The sequence below is a fragment of the Vidua macroura genome, chromosome 31 (assembly GCF_024509145.1).
Source record: "Vidua macroura isolate BioBank_ID:100142 chromosome 31, ASM2450914v1, whole genome shotgun sequence".
Taxonomy (NCBI): domain Eukaryota; kingdom Metazoa; phylum Chordata; class Aves; order Passeriformes; family Viduidae; genus Vidua; species Vidua macroura.
Window position 1 is genome coordinate 737,774 of NC_071601.1, and position 27,686 is coordinate 765,459.

A 27,686-nucleotide genomic window follows, 5' to 3' on the forward strand; every position below is an offset into this window, starting at 1 on the left:
CCTTCCAGGTCCCTTCCAGCTTTGAGGCTGGGCTTGGACAGGAGTGTTGGACATGTGAGGGAATGGAGCAGGACATCCCTATGGACAGGGTCTGATCCTGCTGCCCACTGTGACTGGGAGGGGGTGGGAGGGCATGGAAATGGGGAACAGGGATGGGGAAATGGAGAAGTGGGGAAATGGGAAAATGGGAAAATGAGGAAATGGGGAACAGAGATGGGGAAATGGAGAACAAAAGTGAGGAACAACCACTCTCCCTCCCCTCTTCCAGGCTATGGGAAGTTCAGGAAGACCTGTGCTCCTGTGGGGTACTGCTCCCCAAAGTGTCGTGTGATGGATTTGAAATACACCTCTGCCGACTGCAAGTACTCATGCTGCATCCCAACCGCCTGGAAGGGGAAATAGGAGCTGAAGACGGAGCACCTGGGGAGGAGGAGGCACCACGGTGGCCTTGGGAGCAGATTCCCAGCTGTCTGAGCCCATTGCCACCCCCTTCTCTTAACAAATAAAACAAAGAAAAAAAAGGAGATGTAACTCTGGCGTGTGTGGTGTGGTTACTGCTGTCCCCATGGTCCCTGCATTAAAACAGGTTCCCCAAGCCCAGCCCAAAGGCTCAGCAGCACCAAAAAAAGCCTGAACATCCACTGACAACAAGCTGCAGGTATGACAGGGTGGGGATTTGGGAATAAGGTGCTATTTTTCCTCTTCACTTCTCCGTGGCCCTTAACAAAGCCCTCTGGAGAAAGGAGAGATTCTTTTAGCTCCTTGTTGATTTTCAGGTCACAGATTATCTGCAGATGTCTTTAAAAGTGTCTGTGGCTCAGCAATCTCTTCTCTCAAGCATAAGTCAGCTTTCTTTCCATGAAAATTTCACCAAGTGGGAAACAGAGAAGCAACAAGGCCCTCACAGGTCCCATGCAATGGATTGGACAGGGGGACATCCCTCAGCAATTGCCACCATGGGCAAAACAGACTCCACGTAGGAAATTGGATATAATTTATTGCAAATCAAAGTCAGGGGAGGGAAATCAGGAAGGGAAATGTATCTTAAAATTCCGCCCTCCCTGACTGCTACTTTTTCCCATTCTGCGTGTCGCTCCTCAATTCTCTCCCTCCTCCTCAGCAGGGGAATGGGGGCTGTGGTCAGTTGTCTCTGCTGCTCCTTCTTCCTCAAGGGCTGGGCTCCTCACACACTTCCCCTGCTCCAGTGTGGGTCCTTTCCATGGGGTCAGTCCTTCAGGAATAGGCTGCTCCACATGGGTCCCCCATGGAGTCACAAGTCCTGCCAGGTCCCTGCTCCAGCGTGGGTTTCCCCCAGGTTCCTTCAGGCATTCCCCTGCTCCAGTGTGGGGTCTCCAGGGGCTGCAGGTGGATCTCTGCTCCCCCCTGGGCCCCCATGGGCTGGAGGGGCACAGCTGCCTCTCCCTGGGCTGCACCCTGGGCTGGGAAATCTCAGCTCTGGTGCCTGGAGCAGCTCCTGCTCCTCCTTCTGCACTGGCCTTGGAGCAGGGCTGTTCTCACATGTTCTCACTCCTCTCTCCAGGTGCTGTTTTGCATTTCCCCCCCCTCTTTTCTTACCTCTGTTATCCCAGAGGTGCTGCCACTGTCACTGATGGGCTCAGCCTTACCCAGTGGCACATCCATCCTGAGGCAAACTGGAATTTGTAGAGGAGTCAGGGACCAAAAAAGCCATAGGGCCTGAGGGATCATTTTCCATCTGGAGAAAAGACAGCTAGAGGGGTGCATTGGGAACATTTGGGGCAGTGTAATTCTCTGTTTATCTTCTCTACTTCTCTCCTGCTTTTGCCTTGCAATGCAGTGGATGCATTCAGTGCAGAGAGATAACAACAGCAAATCCACAGGGCTTGGGTTTCATTCAGCACCTTAGAGCTGTGACATCCAGCTGGATGTGGAAGGGATCCCCTTGTTCCCAGTCCCTTCACGTGGACACACTTGGAGCAAGAGCTTTTCCAGTTTTTGCTCCCCAGGGCAGGCAGCCCCAGCCTGCTGTCAGGCCATTCCAGAGGGAACAGCATGGTGCAGTGCCAACATTGTTCAGGCTCAAACATCTATTCTCTGCCAGGAACACAACCTGCAGTGTCTCTGCTTGGGTTCAGCCTCTCCTTGGACTGGAGGTGCTGAAGGAATTTTTTTGTTTATCAGCAAAGGGAGAGGGAAATGTGGGAAGGACCACATCAATCACAATCTGATATAAATGTAAATGCCAGGACTTCTGGTTCTTCTGCCAGTAACCTGCTCTAGTGAAAAGTGTCCCTGCCCTGTCCTGTTCCTGTCCCTGCCCATGGCAGGGGCTTGGAAATAGATGAGCTTTAAGGTCCCTTCCAACCCAAACCATTCTGTGATTCTGTGACTCTTCCCAGTTTGCGTTGAAGTTCACTTTGGGAGGGCAGCAGAGGCCTGAGCCATCACTCTGGCCATCTCTGCCCTTGGCATTTTGTTATGTTCTGTTAATTTATGTGTAAAATTTGCCTTCAGGCAGCCAGAGGGCTCTTCTGTTAGGAAAGACATTTCAACTTGATTACAAATTGCTTGTCCATTGCCACCGGATTCGGGGCTCTGGTGGAGGGTCTGGACAGGCAGATGGGAATGCCCAGGGTGGGATCGGCCAGGGTAGTACCAGTCCTCTCAGGCCTCTGCTTTGGAAAGGGAGAAAAAGGGCTCTCAAACTCATTGCTTTAGCACTGATCACCCCAACCATTCCTACAAGCCGGCACCAAGTGCCCTGAACAGGGGGACTGTCACACTTGTATGTGCTAAAAGTCTCTCATGAGAGGGACACTGCTACAGGGCACACGTGAGCCCTTCAAAGAGCCAAATGGGCACAGAGTGGATGTCTCATTGTCAGATGGCCACTGGGTTGGAGTGACATAAGGTCCCATTAAGCAGCAAACAATGTGTCCTTGGACACCAGCAAAGTCACGCTCCTCTTAACGCTGTCCTCTCTGTCAGGAAATGTCTATAAATATCAGGGTCTCCAGCCTTTTTCTGAGCAAGATCTCCCTGCAAGGCTGCATCCCAGAGCTGCTGTGGTCCTGGTGGATATCCAGCCATGAGGGTCATCTATGTTGTCTTTGCTGTTTTCCTAATGGCCTTGATGGCCACCCCAGGTAAGGTGGAAAATTGTGTGGAGCGGAATGAGAGATAAGACTGAACCATAAAGGAATTAAGGTGAAAGTGATCCAGGAAGTGCCCAAGGCCAGGTGTAGGAGGAGGGGTTGGGGAAGGCAGTCTAGGTTTGCCATGGGAAACAGCAGTTGTATGAGTTCCCCACCCCCTCTTGTAAGAGAATTGTACCCTCCCCCTGTCCTGTCAGTTATTGTTCAAGTCTGCCCCTTAGCCTAGAATCTTCTCTGTTCCACGTTTTCCCTTTGGTTCTTCCACCAAGAACACTCCTTTCCCTTTTCCCCACTGGTTAATGTTATATCTCCCCTCCCTTTAGCCTTTTCCCGAATGCTAAACCCTCCTACCCTTACGCAGTTAAAAGATCCCTCACCCCGCCCTTCGGGGCTCTCGGAATCTGCCTCCCTTCTGCTTCGTGGTCTCCCTTTCTGCCCCTTCTGCGACCCTTCAATAAACGAGCAGGATTTTAGCAGTCCAAGTGTCCCTCCCGTTCTTCTGGTGGACCCTCAGATGTACCAGCTATCCGAGCTTCGTGCCGAGAGGCTAAAAGCCTCTGCAGCTCGGCAATTGGCTCCCAAACTGACCGGGCTGGATGGGGCTTGGAGCAACCAGGGATCGTGGGATGTGTCCCTGCCCATGGCAGGGGTTTGGAACTGGATCAAGGTCCCTTCCAACCCAAACCACTCAGGGATTGTATGCAAAAAAAAGTTTTACAAGAAAGTAGGTGTGGGTGGGTCTTGCATGGAGATTCATGCTGGGTTTGGTTCAAAAGACTTTTGGAGTGGAGTTCAGCTCCAGAATCACCCCGTCCTAAATTTAGACATCCAGCATCTGTGGGTCTCCATGGGAACTGGGCCCGGTCATGGTCACTGGACCATGCTGGTGACCATGAGGAATTAGTCAGTGTAGATGCAGATCTTTCCTTCTTTCCACAGCCAAGAGCCAGCCAAAAAGGAGCTGCAGAGGGCATTGCTCCAGGACCTGTGGCAAAGGAGAGAGGGAGGAGCACACTGAGGACTGCAGGAGGATGCACTGCTGCCTGACACACAGGAAGAGGAAGTAGAGAGGAGGACAGAAAGTGATGCTTGCAGTGGTTTCTTCTTGTTTATAAACAAATTTGTTTCTTCTTTTGTTTTGTTTTGTTTTGTTTTTTTCTTGATGGAAAAATATTTTGCTCCTTTCAATAAAAAAATACTGAAATGTGAAATATGCTGTGGGATTCATTGCCTTCTAAAAAGGTTGTGTGCAGAGGACCAGGAAAAATCCAATCAGTCTTGCCAGAGAGGTCCTTGTTCCTGGAGATGATGTGGTCAAATGCAAATACTGCCAGTTGAGCCCATTGCCTCTTGTCCTGTCTCTCCATCCCAAGTCCCTCTCCAGCTCTCCTGGAGCCCCTTTAGGCCCTGGAAGGGGCTCTGAGCTCTCCCTTGATCCTTCTCTTCTCCAGGTGAGCACCCCCAGATCTCCCAGCCTAGTTCCAGAGCAGAGGGGCTCCAGCCCTCACCCCCTGAACTGCCAATAATTTGGAAATGACCATGGCTGTGTGAGCAGCTCTGTGTGGTAGCACAGGAACACTTAGAAGGCACAGGATCCTTGGGATTAAGGTGAAGCAGGAGGGGAGAGGCACAATCTCAGATAACAGATTGGATCCAGCCAGGGTTAGTACAGCCTAAAAACTGCAATGTGGCTTCTGAATCTGAAAATTACCACCAATTATTAAGTTCTGTCCCCAGAAAGACTTCAGTTTTGTCCTTTTATGTGTCATTGAGACCTGTTTTGGAGTTGGCCTGATGGGGTAAACAGCCCATGGCATTCCTAGAGACTCTTCCCAAGGACACAGCATGGGAAATGTGCCCTGCAGCTGCTCCTTCTCAGCTGAGGCAGCTTCTCTGGGCATCACTGGGGACACCTAAAGGAGAAAAATCTGACAAACGTGGAAGTGATCCTGACCCACTGGTGGGAGCAGAGCTGCAGCTGGCACAGGTTCCCCAGAGAAGCTGTGGCTGTCCCTGGATCCCTGGAAATGTTCAAGGCCAGGTTGGACAGAGCTTGGAGCAAACTGGGATGGTGGAAGGTGCCCCTGCCCATGGCAGGGAACTGGAACAAGATAATCCTTAAGGTCCTTTCCAACCCCAAAAATTTTGTGATTCCATGATCTAGGGCTCTTCTTTGCTCACCATTTCCTTGGAAAACAAAGCATAGACAAAGCCGAATCAGCTTCATGCCTTGCTGATCCCAGTTCCCACTTGTCACTGTGACTTTTCTCCTAATGTCTCCAGGAGGAGCAGCTGGAAGTCCCTACTGCAGGGACTGTGCTGCCACTACACCTTGCTCCTGGGGGAGAATGGGTGGGTTTGCTGGAGAAGAGCTCGCTGTGGCTCAGGGAATTGTCTTGAGATTTTTAAGGCCAGTTTTTCCTTCCATTCCCATCAACGTCCTCAGCTGTGGACTCCAGTGTCACCCCCAATGGCACCTCCAGGTTATCCTAAGCCCAGAGGAAAGGGCTCCCCTGTCTCTCTTTGAGAGGAAGGAAATCATGCTTTGCTCAGTTTAATGCACAGCAAAGGGTAAGGATTTAAAAACTCAAATTAAAAATTGGATCACCACAGTTTTATCTGAGAAAAACAGAGAATGCACTGTGGATAGTGACAATTTCATCTTTTAGGGAGTTTGGGATCAACAGGGATGAACAGAGACTATTGAAGGTCTAATTTTATGCAGGTGCCAGTCCAAGTGCCAGGTGGGGACACCAGCAAAGGTGTTCACCAGTAGGAACAGGGGTGGGGGTTGCTCACACACCAGTGATAGTCTGGACACGGCCAGGTAATGCCAGCTGGCCTCAGGCCCAGCAAACAGGCCCTGGCACAGTTTAATGGACTGGGATAGACACCTCCAGAGTGTCCAAGGCCATAAGAACAGAGCCAGGAATAGGCTGTGTGACTTCTTTCTCTAGGACTGGCAGGCTCAGGGAAACAGTGGTGGAGGAACAGAGCTGAGGGTGTTGGTTTGCATTTGTAGTTTGGTATCTGTAGTTTTCCACAGACTGCAAATATAATGTGGAGAGAAGGGCAAACTGATAAAAGGGATGCTTGGAAAAGAACGGGGTTTGTATTTGTGTTTTCATCTTCCACTTGCAAGATCTGGAGAACAGACATACATGAGATGGGTGCATAAAGGGACATAATTTCCAGTCCTGATGAGCTCCTGAAATGAACATTGAGGCAGAGTAAAATCCCTGGCGGGGAGGAAGATGGGAATCTTTTGAGGACGGGGAGGCCCTGGCACAGGTTGCCCAGAAAAGCTGTGGCTGTCCCATCCCTGGAAGTGTTCAAGGTCAGGCTGGACAGGGCTTGGAGCAGCCTGTGATAGTGGAAGGTGTCCTTGCCCATGGCAGGGGGTGCCTGAGAAGGTTTTAAAAGCCTTTTCTAAACCAACTACTCTGTGATTCTGTGATTTCTTGAGCGGACACGTTGGAATTTTGTGGATGGGTGACCACAAAGCCACACAGCAAAGGCACCAGGAGGGAGAGCTCATCCCACCATCCACCATCTCATTGTGTCTTTTTGCAGGGAAGAACAATTTGGGAATAGAGATCACAGGGAGTTGAGAGCCCAGGCCGGTGTATTACTGGCTCCTACACTTCCTCCTGGAGTTGCCAACCCAAACACCCCCTCCCACAGAAGCTGCTCCAGGCATCATGGATGGTGAGGAATGCCACAGGAACAGCCCAGGATGCTGGGGCTGCCAGCGAGAAGGCAACTTTGGGCGATGTACAACCAAGAGAAAACCCAAATCTCTTCTCCACCATCATTGCTCCTGGCAGGAACCAGGAAAACCCCAGTAGCACGGCTGGAAAGGCGGCTTTTAGCAGCTCTCTGCAGCTTGAGATCCCACGGGCTGCACCGGCCGCCGTGTCGGGCTCAAGGTGAAACGCGTGCTCGTGGTCAGAGCCCGGAGAAGATTTAGGGAAGGCTGCCATCTCTTGGATAACTGCAAAATGACGGCACCTGCCTGGGAAACGCTGCTCACGCAGCCCAGGGATGCCAGCTCCAGCCTTGCTCTCGGAGAAGGGCAGGCTGAAGTTACTCCCGCTCTGCTCGTACCCCCCGCAGGCCGATCCACGCCTTTATTTAGGGCAAACTGGGATCAGATCTGGGAATGAGCTGATTTTCCGTCTGGCTTTCCGCGCCTTTCGGTGGTGGCTGCCTCTGCGGGGCTGGGGCTGCACATCTGGAGAGTTTTATTTGAACCACCTTCCACCTGGCTGCCTCAGGTCCTGCAGGTCACACACAGGTGGCAGAGGTGCCACTAGACTTGGGACAGCTTTTTTGGGGTCTCTTTTCCCACCCCTGCTGTGCTCAGGTGGTTTCAGGGGCTCCTTTCACCTTTCCATAGGAAGCCTTTTGGCATTTGCAGTGGCCACACCTGCCCTGCCAAGCCCTGAGGTGCAAACCCTGCCCTCCTCTGGTTCCCTGTCCCCTGGGTCCCCTCCACTGCCCTCTCTCCCAGACCCAGCTGCTCCATGGCTCAAAAAGCATCCCAGCACCTGCCTGCCTGGTGGCCCACTTTCCTGCAGATTAAACATTTGTCTAATGGCCATAAGCTGCTTAAACATGTCTTGGGCAAAGCCCCTTTGTGAGTATCCCGAGAATAAATGGCTTCCTGCTGGGACCACTGCTATGCCCCCACTCCAAAGTGTTTCTTATGGATGCCTCATCTGTTTTCCTTCCCTTTTGTGCCTCCAGTCTGCTCATCTCCTTTCCAGGAGTGAGGAATTTACTCCATCGTGGACAAAGGGAAATGGCCTGTGCTGCACAGCCAAAGAAAATCCCCAATCCTGCCTCCCTTTTCCACCCTGCTCCATCTTTCCAGGATATCCCAAAGCACGCCCCTCCCTCCAATCCCATATGTGTTTATTCAGCCAGCCAACACCACAATGTTTAGGATCTGCCAATGCATGAGTGTGCAGCACTTTCTAATTAGCCTGACAAAACCCAAATAAGATCAGAGCCAACATATCCATCGCTTCCAGGATTTTCCACCCCCACATGCCTGTCAGCTCTACATCTCCATTGTTTGTCCTCCCTGCCACCTCTGACCAAGCTGCAACCTTTAACCTAGACCCAAAAAAACATGAAACACAAATAAAGTGACTGTCCTAAAGCTCTTTTTATTTTTGGCAGGCATGGGAGGAGGATCAAGTTGACCAATACTAGGAATATTTGCTCCAAACAGTAAGAATTGTGATTTTTTTTTTTTATAAAGGGAACTTTCTGTCATGATGACTTTAACTTGTCACTCAATTTTTGCCTCCTGAGGATGTATGATATAGACAACTCTGCTGCACCCATTTTCTTTTCTAAAAACAAATGCTGCCTCTAAAAGCCCAATAATAACCCATCTTCCTGTGCTCTGAATATCCAGCACAGAAATAACAGAAAATACCCAAGCACTTGGAACAAGGCAAGGAATTCCAGTAACACCCTGTGCCCTAATTCATCCAGGGCTTATGCTATTAGAGGAGGTGATGCTAAGCTGGTGCTCCTAAGCTGTGGCTCCTTGGATATTAGAGAAGAAAAGAGTGTGGGGGAGGTGGCTGGGATGGAGAAATAGGCAATGGCTTAGCAATGCCAGGTTTTAGAGTATCACGGAGGCTGATGGCTGTGATTCCCCTCGGAAAAGAGTGGTCTGGTAGGAGGGAAGGACTTGTGGGCTGCACGGAGAGCTGAAAAAGAGGCAAAGTGATGCTATTGCCCCAAAAACTGTTCTGCTTTTCAGCTGGAATGTGGGGTATTCCCCATGTATATTCCCCTTGGGGAATACCCCCTGGGGTATTATACTCCTGGGGTATTCCCCTTGGGAATCCCAAAGTTTTGGAGGCCAGTCCTTCAGCTCCCATGGTGCTGAGAGAAAGCAGGAAAGTTCCTTGGGAAGCAGCACGAGGCATAAGGGAGGTGTGGAAGAGAGAAGGGAAATGGGATGGCCACAAGGGCAGGAGGGATGTGGGCAGGCAGAGTTCCAGGAGCAGAACATGAGCAGAGACCAGGAAGGGAATGGTTCCATTGAACAAGGTCATGTGGTGGCTTCATCAGAATCCCAGGATTTGACACAGGAAAGGGCTGGTGAGGCGCTGGAGCTGTGGCTTGAAGAGGGGGGAAAATGGATGGAGGAAGGATGTCAGGGAATAAAGGCAATTGGTGCAGTGCCTGTATGACCAACAGGATTTAGAGACAATCCAGGGACACCACCTGCTCTGGTCTGGGTGTCACTGGAAGGGAAGAGTCACTGGAAGGGAAGGGAAGGTCTTGGGGCAACTGCCAGCCCAACCCATGGCCAAACAGCCCTTCCAGAGTCCTTGGAAAGGCTCTTCCAGCATTTTTGCCTTGAGCTTGATTTGGATCACCCAGCAGTCAGACACCCAGCTCCTGCTATTCCCCTGGAGAGGAGATTCAGGTCTTCAGTCCCTAAATGTGATTAATGACCCCGGTCATAATTACTGTGTAGGACCAGAGCAACTCAGAGCACCCAGATTCTCTTCAGAAATTTATAAATCTCTTAAGAGATTTACAATTTAAACATGGTCTCCTGCATGCCCCAAAGCCAAGACAGAGTGGCCAGCTGGGCTGGATCTGCTATTAAACTTTCTCAATCTTCAAAACAGGATGATCCCTCCATGTGGTCCATTGGGAATGATCCCTTGTCCGTGTTAATTCCTGAGCTTCCCAGGTTATTCCAGCCAATGTCCCACCTGAGCTGAAACAAGCAGTTCAGCAGCAGGGGTGACTACCTGTGCCCCAAATAGTTTCATTCCCAGTTGCAGCCATAGCCCTGGGGATTTTAATCCCAGTAGGGCAGAGCAGGACAGTGGCCACGTGGCCACAAGGACCAGGAGTGGAGCAAACCAGAAGCAAAGACCTTCACCAGCAGTGTCAGCTCATAAAACACGAGGCAAAATTGTAACTCATGCAAAGATAAGAAGCCTCTTTTTCGCTTTAAAAGTGAAAATGCTGGAACTGAGTAATTACTCCAGGCCTGGCTATCCAGTCAGAAAGCATCAGGCATTTCTGAGCAGTGCTGGGTGAGGGACCGACGGGGCTGGCTGGCATTTCATCCCAGCTTCCTTTCACTTGAGCAATCCGCTCCAGAGACTCTTGCTTTAGTCACTTTTACGGCTCCTTGCACTCAAGGCTGCAGCAGCATGTGCTGGAAGAGATGCTAAATGTTATTTTGTGGCATTGTTTCCCCTAAAAGTAACATTTTTTCCTTCTCCCTGAGTAGCTGTTCCCCTATTTCTTGTGATACCTGGTGCATTTTCACTGAGAAATGTGAGCTCTGGCCAAATTGTATGTGGAATCCCTGAGTTTCTTCTTGTCTTTCAATTTCCACTGAAATTTAAAAGGGTGAACTCATCATCTGCCCTCTTCTGCTGGGTCTCAGATGCTGTCAGCCCTTTAAATGACCTTCCTTGCCTCTTGCCATCCGGAGGGACCAGGATAGGCTGGAGAGGTGGGTGAACCTCATCAAGATCAACAAGGCCAACTGCAAGGTCCTGCACTTTGATCTGGGCAATCCCAGACACAAGAAGAGGCTGGGAGGAGAATGGGACTTCACCTGGGGAGAAAGATTTGGGGGTGTTGGTGGATGAGAGCTGGATGTGACACAGCCGTGATCATGTCCTGGGCTGATCACCCAGCATGGGCAGCAGGGAAGGGGGAGATTCTGCCCCTCTCAGGTGAGACCCCACCTGCAGAGCTGCCTCCAGCCCTGGAACCAACAGCAGGAGGATGTGGAGCTGCTGGAGAGAGACCAGAGGAGGCCACAGAGCTGCTCTGAGGGCTGGAGCCCCTCTGCTCTGGGGCCAGGCTGGGAGAGCTGGGGGTGTTCACCTGGAGAAGAGAAGGATCCAGGAATACCTCAGAGCCCCTTCCAGAGCCTAAAGGGGCTCCAGGAGAGCTGGAGAGGGACTTGGGACAAGGGATGGAGGGACAGGACGAGGGGCAATGGCTTTAAACTGCCAGAGGGCAGGGATAGATGGGATATTGGGAAGGAATTCTTGGCTGTGAGGGTGGTGAGGCCCTGGCACAGGTTGCCCAGAGAAGCTGTGGCTGCCCCTGGATCCCTGGAATTGTCCAAGGCCAGGTTGGATGGGTCTTGGAGCAACTTGGGACAGTGGAAAGTGTCCCTGCCCATGGCAGGGGGTGGGACTGGATGAGCTTTAATGTCCCTTCCAACCCAAACCATTGTGGGATTCCATGATTAGCTGTGTATTTTCTTAAACATACATGAGATCTTTGCCCTGAGAAGCCAAACGTCCAAAGTTGGACATTTCATGAGTAATCTTCACCTGCGCTCCAGTGTGCCAGAACACCCTGAGGAGCTGCACAAGTTTGTCTTCATTCAGGAAAGAAAGCAGTCAAAAATCCAAAAATATTTTGTAAAGACAACAGAACAGTTTGAGGATATTAAAATGAAAAAAAGAGAAGGAAACCACAGGCCGGAAATTCTCTTTCCATTTTTCCCTGCCCTGTATAACACAAGTCACTGGATGTCACTTGGTGAAGATGAAGTTCAATGGAGGAGGAGGAATTCGGAGGTCCCTTCACTGTGTAAAGCCAATTTATGGACTTGACTGCTAAAGAAGGTCACTGAGTCAACTGCTGTGACTGGATAATTGCATGACCATGAACATTTGCAGCTCTGCATGCGAAGATCCTGTAATAAAGGTAATCAAATCTCATGCTCCAGCGCATAAGTGGATCTTAGGCAGCAGCCGGGGGAGAGCTTTTCTACCCGCACACCCAGAACTGTGCAGACACTTTGGAGTGTGATGGAGGCAACCTCAGGAGCCTCCATTTTTGGCCATCGCCGGAGGCAGGAAAGGGGGTTTGATGAGCTGGTGGTCTAAGTGGGAATGGCAATTCCTGTGCAGGAGCTGGGGAGATCACGGAAGGGGCCGGGTGTGATTAGTGTGCTACAGTGAGTCACTGTGCACGGGGAAATCCGTGGCTCAGGAGATTGCCCCAGCAGCAAACCCTGGCCTGGAATGTCGGCAAAGCACCACAGGGGACTTATGAAATGGAGTCTGAAATATCCTGGGAGACTGCAGATGACACTTTTCCCAGTTCAAGAGTGAGGAGTGATGAAGGAGCCCTCAGAGATGCCCAAAGATGGTGTGGACTCCCCATTCCTGAAGGTGTTCCAGGCCAGGTTGGACAGGACTTGGAGCAACTTGGTCTGTGGATGGTGGCCCTGCGATGGCAGGGGGAGAGGAACAAGATGGTTTTTCAGGTCCTCCCAGCCCAAATCATTCTATGATTTTATAATTCCATCCTCAGCAAACACTGAAACACTGACCTCCCTCCCATGGCAAGCCATTGGTTTTTCCATGTCAATGAAAAGCCCAGCCATGGTGCTGTCACTACTTGGGGTGTCTTGTGCAGGGACTGGAGTTGGATTTAATGGTCCTAGTGGGTCCCTTCCAGCTCAGGATATTCTACTGCAAACCAGAGAGGAAACATAACTCCCTGATGGGTGTATTGATGGGGATTGAGGATTGGGATCTACATGTATTTATATGGAAAAATCAGGGAAATCAGAACCTATGTAGTCCTAACAAAGATTTCCAACATATGCAAGAGAAAAAAAAAACAAAAACCAGGCACTGCAGAGTTCTTAAAATCCCATCTAGAATGGGTTGGAAGGGAGCTTAAAGGTCATCTTGTTCCAACATCATGGCATGGGCAAGGATACCTTCCACTATCCCAGGTTGCTCCAAGCCCCATCCAACCTGGCCTTGGACACTTCCAGGGATGAGGAAGTCACAGCTCCACTGGCACCCTATGCCAAGGCCTTACCACCCTCACAGGGAACAATTTCTTTTTTTGAAATATTTGGAGGAAAGAAGAGGGCACAGAAAAGAAGCATCTTGGAGAAAAGTGCATCCAGCTATAATGTGAAAACTGCTCAGACAAAAATGCCCGCTGTGGAGGTACAGGGGACCCCAAATTAGTGCCCTTCAAACCTAAACATCCAAGGGGCTGCATCTTTGATTACAGGGCCCAAGCTCTGCATCAGGAGGCCGTGGAAGCTGTGATTTCTGCAGGCCAGCACAGGCTGGAGCAGAAATGGATGTTTCCCAGCAAGCAGAGAGCTGTGAAATATCCTACTGAAAGCCAGTGCCAGGGATCCACTCCCATCTGATCCACAGTAATTTCACACAGTGGTGGAGGTTTTCACACGTAGCAATAAAGAGTGATTTTGGGAGGCAAATAGCTGAAAGAGCAGAAGCACCTGGAAATGAAGGTATCACCTCTGGCTATGATTGCAGCTCCCTGACGTCGGGAGCCAGCACCAGGCAGGCACAGGATTTCCCAGCAGGGCCCAGCTGCCAGACTGTTACTCTGCCTTCACACAGTCAAACGCACCGGCATCCACAATTCCCCGAGCTCTGGGGGAAAGTACAGAGGGAACCACGGAAAACAGGCTTTGCTGCAGTGCTGGAAGAGCCATAGATCATCTCTGTCCACAAAACCCACACAGCCCACTTGGGGGAGTGTTTTGGGGCCATGTCCTGGCTCTTCTAAGGAAAAAAGGAGAGGTCCTGGGAAGTCGGTGCAGATGAGGCCACAAAGATGATCCGAGGGTTGGAGCACCTCTCCTAGGAAAACAGGCTGAAAGAGCAGGGTTTGTTCAGTCTGGAAAGGGAGAACTCACTGTGACCTTCCAGTAATTAAAGGCAGCTTATAAAAAAGAGGAAGAGGGACTTCTGGCAAGGATGTGGAGTAATTGGAGAGACTTCAAACTGACAGAGGGAAGAGGTAGGAAGAAACTGTTTCCTCAGAGGGTGGTGAGGCCCTGGCACAGGTTTCCCAGAGAAGCTGTGGCTGCCCCTGGATGCCTGGAAGTGTCTAAGACCAGGTTGGATGGGGCTTGGAGCACCCTGGGATAGTGGAAAGTGGAAGGTGTCCCTGCCCATGGCAGGGTGTTGTAACAAGATGATCTCTAAGGTCCCTTCTGTCCCAAACCATTCCATGATTCTATGATTCTGTTTCCCAGCAGTGATGCCTCCAAAACAAGCTTGTGGCACAACTTACCTGTTGAGACACAAGCTGTGGTTAAAGTGCCTTAGATGGGAAACTCAGAGGTGAATACATCCCCATCTGGCAGGAAAAATCCAAGGGCTGGATTGACTGAGGCTCACGCACAGCCTGGATGGATGGATGGATGGATTGGATGGATGGATGGATGGATGGATGGATGGATGGATGGATGGATGGATGGATGGATGAACAACAGAGATAGAAAATACTTGAAAACACCGAGATCCCTCCTAAAGCTGGATGGCTGTCCTGGCTTCGACCCTCAGGTGAGCTCCAGCTCCCAAGTCACCCTCTATCAACACCCCTATTAAGCAGTCCAAGGTAGACTTGTAGGCTCAGGAGGAAGTTGTGAAGTCCTTCAACGCACATTTTCTCCTACAAAACCAGGGTTAGCTTGTGTTTCCTGCAGCGACAGGGATGTCTCCCTGAACTGTCCTCTCTGTACCTAGGAAGTTGTCCTTTGCAGGGGAAGATCCTGATTCAGCAAAATGTTACACCTAAAATTAACCTGATGCCTATCTGTGCTCTTTGAAACAAGTGGCACTGGGAGCTGGTTTGAATATTCTGCCACACAGATATGTCTCAGGATTGAGACATGATAAGGGATAAGGATTTAAATGTTTTGTTTAATCAAAAAGTGATAAAAGAGCTCCTGACAAGGAGGTGGAAGCAGTAGCGTACATGATATCCTGAAAGCACAAATTAGCAATCCAAGGTTGCTGGACTCCCTGTGAGAAACCTGGAGCAAGGAACAGGGTGTGTGCTTGTCCCCCGAGTGTCACAACATTACCCCTGGCAGCTCCTGAAAACAGGAGTTTGCTGCCTCTCACCCTGCTGGCCCGACCACCTTGCACCAAATCCTCCCGGCAGCTGGGAGCTGCAGCCACACCGAGGAGGGAAACTCGGTGCTCACGGGAGTGGAACCAGTAGATTCTCCCTGGAATGTTAACTAATGAGCAGTCAGGCTCCAGGCATGCTGCATCCTCAGCACCTTGAACAGCATTGATTTGAAAGAGCAATGAGTGCCGTTCTCATCTGGAGATTTCTTGGGGGCATTTCTGACCAGTCCTAAGCAGGATCAACAGGATCACAGAATCAGAGAATGGCTTGCCTTGGAATGGATTCAAAAGCTTATCTAGTCTCGCCCCTGCCATGGGCAAGGACATCTTCCACTATCCCAGGTGCTCCAAGCCCTGTCCAGCCTGGCCTTGGACACTTCCAGGGATCCAGAACAGCTTCTCTGGGCAGCCTGTGCCAGGGCCTCCCCACCCTCACAGGGAACATTTCCTTCCTGATCTCTAAACTAAACCTCTCCTAGTTTAAAACCATTCCCTCTGCCATTCCCAGAACTGTTCATGTTCAGGTCTATGAACTAAGTCTCTCTTTATTGAATCATAGAATCGTGGAATGTTTTCTGTTGGGGGTGACCTGTAAAGAACATCCAATTCCAATCCTTTGCCATGGGCAGAGATACCTTCCACTAAATCAGGTCACTCAAATCCTTACCCAGCCTGGTATTGAACATGTCCTGGAGAGGGAGTCCACAGCAACAAGACAGGGATGGGAATGTCTCAGAAAAATGGGCTTTCCTCTCTTAAGATGAAATATTACAGGTGCTGCAGAGTGATTAGTCAAGCCTGTACAATCTCTGCTGGTGGTGGAAGGACAATTAAGAACTTTTTGGGTCATGGTAGGTCTCATTCAACAGGCCCAGTTTTGCAGTCTTCATCTGGACAGTTGCCCCACTGCAAGTACAGTGATCTGTAAGATTTAGATCAAGAGTTATTGTTTGCTGCTGTTTCAGCTTCTTTTTTTCTTTTTTTTTTTTTAAGATCTTCTTTCCATTCTGCCCTAAAAATGCCAGAGCTTGTTATCCTCTCTGAGACTCAACCTGAGCATTTGTGCCACAGACTCCCTTGTGCCCCTTCTGATCAGCCTAACCAGCAGAGAACTGAGTTCCTCACACTTCTCTTTGAGGAGTCCTTGCTGTCCTCCAGCTTTGCTTCACCTCCATGGAATTCCCTCTGCCCATCCCCTGAGCAGAGCAGGTGGGTTTCTCTGGTTCTGGCTGGGTTTCCCATGGGAGATGCCACAAGGAACAGTTTGTGACACTTCCCAAAGACCAAACTCAATATTCCCGGCTCTCTGGCAACCCAAGAAGCAAGACGCAAAGTGTCACCTAATCAAAGGATCTATCTCTCAACAAGGTTCTTCTCACTCTGTCTGGTCTCGGTTGCCCTTGCCTAATTTCCCCTCTCTAAAAGTTAAATTTCTGTCCAGTCAGCAGAAAAAGACTGGGCACCTCCAGAGCATAGTTCCTTCTGTCCTAAAATATGTGCCTAAACAGGGAAGGGAATTGCCTTCCAGTTGTGCTGGCATCCTCTCCAAATCCTCCAGAGAAACTCTGAAGGATCAGCTTGGACAAGGAAGATGTCCAACTTCTAGATGGCTAAAACAAGACGAGATGAATTCCCACACCTGGCTTTGTGTTTAGGAACCTCACAGGGAAGAACAATTCTTCCACTGCTTTATTAAGCAATCTTCAAGCTTATTTGTCTCTTCCTTCCAGTCTCTTTAAATGCCACTGAAGTTGCTGTCATCACAAATCAGAGTCACCAGAAATGCCTTTCAAAGCAAAACTCCAAACTGAGAAGAAAATACATGGTTGGGCAGCAAACCCCGACAGGCTGTGTATTGCAGGGACAGGAGCACAGGGACTGCTCCAGCCTCTCCTCACCCTGGGTCATCCTGGTCCTGTGCAGGCTCCAATGGAGCAGGGTGCCCCAGGAGCATTACAGCAGCTGGATTGCTTCAAATATTTGCACTTCAGGAGGACTTTCTTTACAAAATAGGTTGTTAAAAACTGGGACAGGCCCAGCGAGATGGTAGAATCACCATCCCTGGAGGTGTTCAAGGAACAGCTGGAAGTGACACTGAATGCTCTGGTTTAGTTGCCAAAGTGGTCCAAGTTTGGACTTGATGCCCTTTGAAGACTTTTCCAACCCGTATGATTCTGTGAAATTGAGCATTCACCTCACATTTTCTCCCCACTGTTGGCTATTAGCAAGGTCCTATAAGAAAAGTAAGATCAAGGAAAGCACATATTTGTCTTTAATAATTCTACTTTCCATACATTTTCACCCCAGAGGACTCCTTGAACTTGTTGCCATTTGCCTCAAATGGGCTTTTCTTCCTAGTTCACATTCTGGAACAGGCCAGAAGTTGTTTCCTATTCCCAGTCCTAGACTCCTCCAGGATTTTGCAGGCTGTGCAGATGTCCTGAGTGCCTCTGGAGAGGTTTGTCACTGTCCAGCCTTGGCAGCCGCGTGTCCCGGAGGTCCTCACGCCCCAGCAGTTCTCATGCAGTGACTTCTTCGCAGGCTCTGGCATGAGTGGGGATCAGCTGGTGCTCCCCAGTGGTGGCTGATCAGCTGGTAAATGGAGATTTGCTCCAGGAGAAATGTGCACCTAGCCCAAGGTGATGCTGCAGCATGTGTTTGAGTCCCGAGTGAGCCCAGGCTGGACAGTGAGATTTGGGAATGGTGATTTATAAAAGAGCTGGAAGAAGTGAAGCAGAAAAGAGCTGAGGGAATAAAAGGGTTTTCAAAATGTTTTTCTAGTTTATTGAGGAAACAAGGCTGGGGAGATCACACCCTCAGAGTGCCCACCTCTAACTTTCTGTGTCTTTATTATTCCTATCTGCTCCAACAATTCCTTCATCCCTCCAACAGTTTCTACTAGACCCCCAAGGAGACAAAAGACATCCTATCAATGTCTTCTCCCAGGTGAAGCTGCAGATGACAGGAACAGTTCCCAAAGAAGGGAAATCTTAAAGCCACTCCTTGTTCAAAGGCTGCTGGTTTCACTTCATTTGGGGATGGGCATTGAGGATGGGGCTTTGAGCAAACTCATCTAGAGGAAGGTGTCCCTGCTTATGGAATGAGATGATCTTTAAGGTCCCTTCCAACCCAAATTCTGTGATTCTATAATTTGTTTGTACACTTTTTTTCCCCCAGTGTGTGACTTTGTTTGATTAGAAACAAACTGCATCCCCAGTATGCATCTAATACATTTTAGTTATCATCATATAACAGCGTTCTACTCATGAGTTCTGTGTAATGAACTTTATGACATTCCTAAAGTATTTGCCAGGTGGTGGTTAACTGCCACTCTTAACCAGGGAAAGAGGACTTGGAAATGGGTGAGATGATTCAAAGGACACATTCATACCTGAAAAAGCTATTTGAAAATAAGTTTTTTTAGCAGAAAACTCACTCTATAAATACCACAGTTGAACACAATGAAATTGAAATTCATTTTCAGCATCAAAGAAACATTACTATAAATCCTACTGTGAACTCAAAGGTAACAATGCCATAGCAGGGATGCTCAGAGGATTTTCCAGATGTCACCTATCAAGAACAGTCCTGGGAGAAGGACTAGGGGGTGCTGGCAAGAGGCTGGATGTGCCCTGGCCCTGAAAGCCCCATGTCCTGGGCTTATCCTAGTGTGGAGTGGGGGGGGATTCTGCCCATCTGCCCCAGTCGAGACCCCACCTGGGGTGAGGAAGGACATGGGTTGGAGTAAGTCCACAAGAGGCACCAAAATGACCAGAGGATGGGGCACCTCTTCTGAGAGGAAAGATTGAGGAAGTAGGGACTTTTCAACCTGGAAGAGAGAAGGCTTTGGGGTGACATAATTGTGGCCTTACAGTAGCTAAAAGGAGACAACAGGAAAGTTAGAGAAACAGCATTTACAAGGGCCTGCAGAGACAGGAAAAGGTTTCACACTGACAGAGAACAGGGATAGATGAGATACTGGGAAGGAATTGTTCCCTGTGAGGGTGGTGAGGCCCTTGCACAGGTTTCCCAGAGAAGCTGTGGCTGCTCCACCCCTGGAAGTGCCCAAGGCCAGACTGGGTGGGGTTTGGAGCAACCTGGGATAGTGGAAGGTGTCCCTGCCCATGGCAGGAATGAGATGGTTTTTTAGGTTCCTTCTAACCCAACCCATTCTGTTATTCTATGACTCCATGAACTCATGTGGTATCATGAACAACCCATGAAATAACTTTGTTGTCTTTTGTAGGACAGTCCAGGCTTGGTCTTTTCTGCTTTACCCTGGATTTGGAGTAGGGTTTTTTTTTTTTTCCTTAGGATCAACAACAAGTGCATCTCTCCAGAGCACAAAACAAAGTCCAGTTTCTTTCCTGGAGCAGAATTCTCTTCTCCACAGGCACTTCAGGAGCAGCTCTATCAACACAGCAACCAACTTTGCTTGGCAAAGGTAAATCTCCCCCACCAGTGTCTGAGGGTGGTCTGACAAATCCATTGACGTGACATAAGGAAAGATTTAGAAGAGGTTTGGGAGCATAATAAATGAATCCCCCATTGAGTCGACTCTACGTTCCTTGGATCTAGCAAGCAATCACAATAAGCCCTTTGGATTACTTGAGACAAATGCCTGTCTGCACAACAAATCACTGCAGATTGCTTATGACAGCCAAATGAGACGTCCTTTCAGAACATCACCAGCAACTCTCACAGCTCTGGAGCACGTTATATAGCAGGAGTTAAGAAATCTTAAAAAACCACATCACCTCTTTTGGGTCTTCTTTCATGGCATAAAGACAAGCAACTTCTATCCTGCTCTTCCAGGGCAGTTTAGCCAAATTGTTTGCTACAAGGCATTAGAGCTTTTGTGTTTCTTCGACATTCCAGGTTACTAAAGGATTATATCCATAGACTGTGGTAATCCCTGAATATTTAGAAAATACACAATGTGGCTCTCCAAACACCAGACATCTGCCCCATGGTGCTGCACATCTGCCATTCCCATGGATTTCTGAACAATTTCCTTTGATGAGCAGGTTTATTCCAATGGAAATCGACAAATGAGAACAGCTCCCGTTCCCTCTCCACGGCTGTGCCGAGTCTGCAGTTTTGTAGCTTAACATTTTTATCCAAGACAAAACATGCAGTCAGGCTCTTTGGACATCACACAAACACATAGAAATGTTGAAAGATAAATAGGTTGGTTGCACACGTGCACACACACACAAACTCGCCAAAATCTCTTTGCTGAAAAATCTGCTTCTGCAACGAATACATATTTTTTTAAATTAACATTTTTTAGAGACACTAACTGCATCTTGAGAGCAGCGAACACATTATTTTGTAGGCGTTTTCAGCAGCACAATACCAACCCCTATTTTTAACTATTGACTAATTACCAGTAGATCTTAATTACATGGTGTGTGGAGGCACTAATAAGTTTACAAATCTGCCAACAACACTAAACACATATGTCTTTGCAAGCATTAGCCTCTCCCTCTTATTTTTAAAAACCTTTTCTCTCTTTCCCCCCTCCAATTTGGCAGCAGAAGATCCTGGGAAAGGCTATAATTGTGGCTCATTAGAAGGCAAGCATCGAAACACCCATCCTTGTGGAGAAAAGAATGGCTCAAAGCACGAGGAGGAATGAAAAGAGAAGACAGCAGAGCCTGCAGAATTTGGATTTTCAGCAGGGTGAGAGAAGGGTTGCCTTTGGAGGTGCTAACTTTCGTCTCCTCTGCAAGATTCATGGAGCCATGTGCAGGTTTATTGATTTAACTTTGTTTAGGAAACAGTGGCTGGGAGCAACCTGGTCTGTGGAAGGTGTCCCTGACTACAGCAGGGGGTTGGAATGAGATGATCTTCAAGGTCCTTTCCAACCAAACCATTTTGTGATTCTATGATACAGTCTCTGAGAAAAAGGATGGTACTATTTTATGCATTTAGGTTTAATATTCTTATGCAAAAAGTAACTCAGCAGGAACTGCTCCTGTGTTCTGCTGTGCTGGGTTATGGCACAATGCAGCCAAACACATCCCAGGGAGATTTTCTGACAGGGTTTTCTCCTCTTGTTCAAGAATTTTGACAAAGTTTTTCATCCTCAGCTCAGAGATGTTTTACACCACAGCTGGACTGTCACATCTACCAAAATACCTTTCAGACCCAGACCCCACAAAGCTGCCTGCACTTGCAGGTTCTTCCAACAGCCCCAAGTGGGGCTGAGAAAAGATTGAGCCCTGAGGATGCTCTTCTTGTGCAGGGTCTGTCACAGGGGGCAGGGGGCTGTAGGTCTGCAATGCTCCTGTTAAATACAATTTTGGGTGAAGTTTGCCCAGTGCCACTGAGAGGATTCATGGAGATTCAGGAGGAAAAGAGGTTGCTGCAGTCAACAGATCCTCTGGAAGTCATAAACTTTCATAGCCTTCTTCAAAAGTTGGTCAAGAGGGAACGGCTTTAACTGCCAGAGGGCAGGGATAGATGGGATATTGGGAAAAAAATATTCCCTGTGAGGGTGATGAGGCCCTAGCACAGGTTGTCCAGAGAAGCTGTGGCTGCCCCTGGATCCCTGGAAGTGTCCAAGACAAGGTTGGATGGGGCTTGGAGCAACCTGGGGTAGTGGAAGGTGGCCCATGGCAGGGGGTAGAAGGGGATGATCTTTATGTTCCCCTACAACTCAAACCATTCTGGGATTTTATGGTTGAACTCAAGTACTGTCAACTACAGAACTGAACATCTAGAAGTCTGATGGCAAACACTTCCATGTGCTCTTCTATCACTTGAGTTTCTGACAAAAAGGAGCATCACCCTGAGACCATTCTCAGCAGAAGCCTCTGCACACCCAACAGCACTTAGTCCAAGAGGTGATCACTTGTGGAAGGTTTGATGTTGCTTTAGAAGCTATATAGAGGCTATTAATAATATCAAAGATCTATTAGAAAAAAATAAATTATAGTGGAATTGTATGGGCTGGTTTTTAAAATAAATAATTCCAATAATCTTACAAGAAGGAAAATTAATCTTCTCTTTCCAAGTGCAAGTGTAACCAAAGGGTGAAGAATGTCCATATTCTTGGAATAAACACTGAGGACATTTTTAGTCTGTGTCCATGCTACTGCTGATCTCCTGAATGATTTGTCATGGAATCACTGGGTAAACTTGAGTTTTATGACTCCATAAATGAGAGCAGGTGTCTCCTTTGCACATTCATATTTGTAAATGCAGGAGGGTATTTCTGTCTGGGATGATTCAGTGTTTATATTTACACGGTGGAGGAGAGGAGATTATTGTCATTTGCATTGATGAAGGAGGTAGTTGTCACCTTCCAGTTTTTCCATATGGAATCTTTGTTAGCAAATAACATGTCTTGAGTAAAATGAGAGCAGGAGATAATTTAAATGGGCGCCACACTTAGCCCCGGCAATGAAATTACAAAAGTGAATCAACATGAAAGCAGAATTATTTTTTTTCTCAACAATTTAGGTAATTATGGACAAGGCAGGCATCAGTTTTCCGTGCAAAGAAACTGAAACAGTTACTCTGGTGTCTCAGGGCAAAACTTCAGTTCCTTAATTAACAAATTCAGAAATATTGTGTGCACTGGCAGATGGAAGAAATTATAAGAGCACTTGGCAAATCTGGAAATGCTGGTGATTGCACATGTCAGAAAGCACAGAGTGTGCCTGAACCAGGACTTCAGAATAGCCAGAGAATTCTGAGATGTTGTCTGAAACAGCCACGTGATAATTCTTGCCATAGAGATGAAAGACTTCCAGCGTCCAGTTCAATCTGGGCAAATCTCATCCATCCCCTGAGTTATTAAATGACCTGTGCAAAGCCAAAATAATTAAAAGCATTTAAAAACATAGAAAGGGGATTGGTGATGCTTTTAATATGGCAGGAGAATAAAAGAAAGAAAGAAATAAAGAGAGTGTTTGTTATCCTACAAAAAAGGGTTTTGCACCATTATGGAAGAGTCTTTATGCCCCATCTCCTTACACTTAATGCCAAGTGACAAAGGCAGGTGAATGGATTTCCCCAAAATCGGTAAAAATTCAATGCTGTTGCCTGAAACCAGAGCCTGTTCCTGCCAAGAGAAGCTGATCTAGGAGAGGACAAAGTCATGGGATGGGAAAATCCCAGGCAAGGGACTGGAATTAGATGATTTTTAAGATCCCTTCCAACCCGAAATATTCTGAGACCCTACATTCCCACCCAGGACCAAAGTGGGAAAAATGGTGGTTGAAGTGGAGCCAAGGCAGGGGGAGATTTACTGAGTGCAAAAGGACACAAAAGTCAGAATCCCCTGTGGTGCATGAGAAGAGGAGGGCTGCAAAGGTGTCACCGACACAGAATTAAAGAACATCCAGAGATGGAAGGGACCCACAAGGTTCATCAAAATCCAACACCTGGCCCTGCACAGGACAACTCCAAGGTTCACACCATAAACAACAGGAATTGAATGGAAATGGAAATTCTGCCCTCAGGATGAAAAAGGACAGAAAAGCAAGAAGACCTGGTGTGGACAGAGCTTTAGGAAAATGGGCCATAGAGGATCTCAGAAGATCAGCTGGGAATCAGGGGAAGGTGATTTCCCTGCAGTATTTTGTCTAGAAGAACAACCAAGAAGAGAAGTCACCAAGGTGTAGCAGCCCACATTGGAAAGAGGCAATGGTTGGGCTGATGTTTCAGCCAGAGGGAAATGGAAGAAGCTGGAGTCACCAGTCACCAGTCACCTTTTCCTTGACTTTTTTCTAGGGGGAAACCCAGGTATGTTTGGATTTGTGCAACATCCTGTCTAAATTTAGTTTGATGTAAAAGGTCATGCATTTAATTAACAATTCTGTAGTGACAGCGTTAAATACCAGAAAAATATTCTGTTGCATTCAGAGGTTTGGGGCAGGTTTACAGCATCATGAGACCCAACTTGAGGTGCTGCTTCCAGCTCTGGGGCCTCCAACATAAGAAGGACATGGACCTGTTGGACTGAGTCCAGAGGATGCTACGGAGATGCTCTGAAGGTTCCTTCTGCTCTGGAGCCAGGCTGGGAGAGCTGGGAATGTTCACCTAGAGAAGAGAAGGATCCAGGGAGACTTCAGAGCCCCTTCCAGAGCCTAAAGGGGCTCCAGAAGAGCTGGAGAGGGATTTGGGACAAGGGATGGAGGGATAGGAGAAGGGGGAATGGCTTCCCACTGCCAGAGGGCAGGGATAGATGGGCTATTGGGAAAGAATTCTTCCCTGTGAGGGTGGTGAGGCCCTGGCACAGGTTACCCAGAGAAGCTGTGGCTGCCCCTGGATCCCTGGAATTGTCCAAGGCCAGGCTGGATGGGATTTGGATCAACCTGGGATAGTGGAAGGTATCCCTGCCCATGGCAGGGGGTGGGAAGAGATGATCTTTCAGGTCCCTTCCAACTCAAACCATTCTGTGATTCAGTGATTATCAGTTATAAAAATACAAGCATCGGGGACTGTGGGAAGTGGAATCATTTTACAAGGAATATACCTTACCTTAGTTAAGGTGTGAAATCCAGCTCCACTTCTTCCCATGGTCCATGGCTCCACATTGGCTTTTCTAGTGACCCAGAAAACAGAAAATCTGGATGTTACCCACACTTCCCATTGGCACAGGGGCCAACCTTCACCCTGCTTGGAAGGAGAAGCATTGCCTGATAAGTTTATTTTTCACTGTGCTCTGAAGAGCAGCGTGGCACAGTGACAACAGCAGCCAGCTACTCTATGAGATACATCCCTGCCCTTCAGAGCCAATTAAATCACTGGAATCCCATGGGGGGAAGTAGGAAATGCTGTGTAGTCACTTTTCCTAAATCCCGGCTTGGAAAAGCACTGAGCAAGTCCATCAAACTGGAGGCCTGAGCTGTTAAAGCTTTTCCAAGGAGAGAAACACAGTTCCCTGCACTGCTCACCACCCTCCTTGGCTGATGAAGTCACGTTGCTTCTTCCTACCGTGTAATGAGTTTCGCAAGGAGCAGGACTGAGGGGATTATCCTGCGTTTGGTTTAATGGGAAAGATGCAAGAACTTCCAGAAAAGGCAGGAAGGATGGAAATCCTGGAGTCACCCTCTCCTAGCCAGCTCCACACCCCAGGTGGCCCCAGGACCAGGCATCCAGTGTCACTGGTTCAGCTGATGGCATTGAAATGGTGTCCCACAAAGGCATTTTGGGGGAAGCAGAGAGAGCAGATAGGTTCCTTTTGATGCACAGCAATAAATGAAAACAGCTGCAGCTCTCAGGAGATTAAAGGGAGCCTGAGGAGAGCTGAATAAACCCTGTCACCGCAGGTAAGATCTAGATAACAGGAGCAATGAAGTCTGCTAATGCACATGTCTCAAGACCATACTAATTCTTAAATTTGTCAGGAGGTGTAAAGTGATTAAAATGTAACATTTCTGTCCAAAAGACACAAGTTTGGGATTCATATAATTTTATATGGGGAATTGGTATCCAGGTTTTATCATGTGACACTCGAGGACCTGAATATGTTTCAGGGACTTGTAAGGAACTGGCAGTGAAGCACCTGGTCCAGCTGTGAGAAAAACCATATTCAGTTGTTTAAAGTCTGGATGAGGCTCTGAACAACCTGGTCTAGTGGGAGATTCCCAACCCATGGCAGGGAATAGATCAAGGTCCTTAAGGTCCCTTCTTCTACCCAAAACACTCGGTGAATCCATGATTTTATGATCAGTAAGGACTAACACTATTGGCAGTCACTGATACCACTTACAGTCAATTGCATTGCTAAAATGAACACTCAAAGATGAAGCCCTCATATAAAAGAGAAGGGATGGAATTGGAAAGGTTCACCAAACATTCCTCACACTGGTTTAGAGGCAGTTCCTATGATGGCTGTGAACTGGCTTTTCAATAGAGAACATTTGGGACCTTCTGCACTATTCCTAGAGAGCCCAGTGTCACAAAGTGGTGGGTGAGAGCTGGACATGCCCTGGCCATGTGCTCTCACATCGCAGAAACTCCCCATGCCCTGGGCTGATCCCCCAGCTTGGGCAGCAGGGAAGGGGGAGATTCTGCCCCTCTGCCCCCCCTCAGGTGAAACCCCAACTGCAGAACTGCCTCCAGCCCTGGGGCCAACAGCAGAAGGACATGGAGCTGCTGGAGAGACTCCAGAGGAGGCCACGGAGCTGCTCCAAGGGCTGAAGGCCCTCTGCTCTGGAGCCAGGCTGAGAGAGCTGGGGGTGTTCACCTGGAGAAGAGAAGGATCCAGGGAGAACTTATTGCAGCCTTTTAGTACTTGAAGGGGGTCTGTGAGACAGATGGGGACGAAGGGGACAGGGATTGATGGTTTTAAACTGAAGGAAGGTTAGTTTAGATTAGATACAAGAAATTATTTTTTTACAATGAGGGTGGTGAGGCTCTGGCACAGGTTGCCCAGAGGAGCTGGGGCTGCCCCTGGATGCCTGGAAGTATCCAAGGCTAGGTTGGATGGGGCTTGTAGCAACCTGGGATAGTGGAAGGTGCCCTTGCCCATGGCAGGGCGCTGTAACTGACTGAGCTTTAAGAAATCACTTCCAACCCAAACCATTCCACGATTCTATGACAGTGCTGCTGACAAGTGGCAGCAAAAGCAGCATCCTGCTGATCCTCCCTGGTATATACATGTAGCATTCAAAGAGGTTAATAGAAATTAACAAAGTTAATCAACAGAAGGACTGGCCTAAGTGAGTCTTCTAAGTCAAGCTCACACAATAACTACTAAGTTTACCAACACATCCAACTTTTGATCCTGTGGACACATGAACGTCGTGGCAACGGAAGCTGGAGCTTTTTCTGCCTCATGCATGAATAACAAAGCCACCTGCTCTATTCCAGCAGTGGATGCTTTATTGTTAGTGATGATGCATGAGGCAGAAATAATGCAGTTTGATTTTTAGAGACAATACCAAGTTGAGCTTGCAAGGCTGTCAGCCCACACTCGTTTGACTTGGGAACTGAGCAAACAACATGGAAGTAATTGATGGAAACTAATGACACAATAAGATGTCATTTTTTTCTGACCTACTTTGCTTAAAGTAAATCCCCATTAATTGTAATTATCTGTACTCCACGTACACCAAACACTCAGCTGGATCCATCCCCCAGTTATTTAAATGAAGTAGCTCCAGATTTACACAACTCTGATTCTGGCTTACATACCTCTCTATATTTAGTGTTTGTTCCCCTGATCTGAATAAATGCCTGGAAGATGGAAGACCACACAGCTCAATTAGGGTATTGATCAGGATGAAAAAAGCCTTTAACCAAGCAGCACAAGGAGGCTGTGATCCTATGCCGGGGTGCTGCTGGAGCACCGAACACGCCTCCCCTTCCTAGTGCCTCCCTGGTGCTCCTGGAGAACAGCAAGAACACAAAATGCAAGGCACAAACAGATCAGCTCCTGGTGCTGTGAGGGAAAACCCTGCCTAAACATGTTTTATAAATACTTGCAGATCTTGGGGTCACCCAGAGTTTACCCAGACCCCCGGACACAAGAGCCTCCAGCGTGATGGAAGCGTGGGATGCTGCTGAGTGCCAAGAAAAGCTTTCTCCTTTCAAAAATATGAGTTGAGAGATCTCATCATGGGTGTGATTGACATTCACAACTTCCAAA

General features: G+C 48.4%; 1 long non-coding RNA gene across 1 annotated transcript; it reads left to right on the top strand.

Moving 5' to 3' along the window:
- The first annotated feature begins 15,760 nt into the window (after positions 1 to 15,760).
- Positions 15,761 to 17,819, top strand: LOC128820814 (uncharacterized). Its single transcript, XR_008440972.1, has 3 exons — positions 15,761 to 15,927; positions 16,070 to 16,285; positions 16,807 to 17,819. It is a non-coding gene; the product is annotated as an uncharacterized LOC128820814 (long non-coding RNA).
- Positions 17,820 to 27,686: the final 9,867 nt, after the last annotated feature.